Genomic DNA, 877 nt, shown 5'->3' on the forward strand with positions numbered 1-877 from the left:
TACATACATACATACATACATACATACATACATACATAAATACTTACATACATACATACATACATACATACATACATACATATATACATACTATATATAAATATGTATAGTATGTATGTATATATCATGTGCATTTTAGCTTATATTATTACTTGAAATACTCATTCATACAAATTCATCCTGCTGCACCATTATATTCTACCATGTTGTTTTTTACAATTTATCTTTAGGACCTTGTAAATATTATATTTAATCTTTAAGTTTTTACTACTTTATTTTTGTACCCTTATTGCATGGTTTAGTATTTTCTTGTTTATTCTTTGCTTTAGTGAGTCAAATGTGTTCTTGTCTTCATGAGCATTTCATTGTTCTGTTATCCTGCATATTATAAAGAAACACAACTTGAACTTGAAAGCTTTCCAGGCACCATCAATGTGCAAAAGCAAATAAAATGCAGGACTGTTGAGAAGCTAAAATCCTCCACCACACAAGAATGGGACAGCCTGAAAGTGCAGCAGCTAGTCCACTCAGTTCCCAGATGTTTTCAGATTCTTGTTTAAAGAAGAGGGGATGCTTCATTGTGAGAAACATGGCCCTGCCCCAACATTTTACAATGTCTCGCTGCCATAAAACTCAAAATTACTTTATTTCCCCAATACAAACTCTTGGTTTCAATATTTAAAAAGTTTACTATGTTGTTTTAAGAATAAAATATGGGTTTATGAGATTTACAAATCATTGATTTGGTTTTTATTAAATTTTTTCACAACTTTTAGGAACTACTTGAAGATTATTATGTCTGAACTTGAAGATTATTATGTCTGAAATAATTGTTTGAAAAAAGGGGCAGATATAATAAGATTTTTTTCTTCTTTCT

The sequence above is a fragment of the Nematolebias whitei genome, chromosome 2 (genome assembly GCF_014905685.2).
Source record: "Nematolebias whitei isolate Nwh7 chromosome 2, NemWhi1, whole genome shotgun sequence".
Lineage (NCBI taxonomy): Eukaryota > Metazoa > Chordata > Actinopteri > Cyprinodontiformes > Rivulidae > Nematolebias > Nematolebias whitei.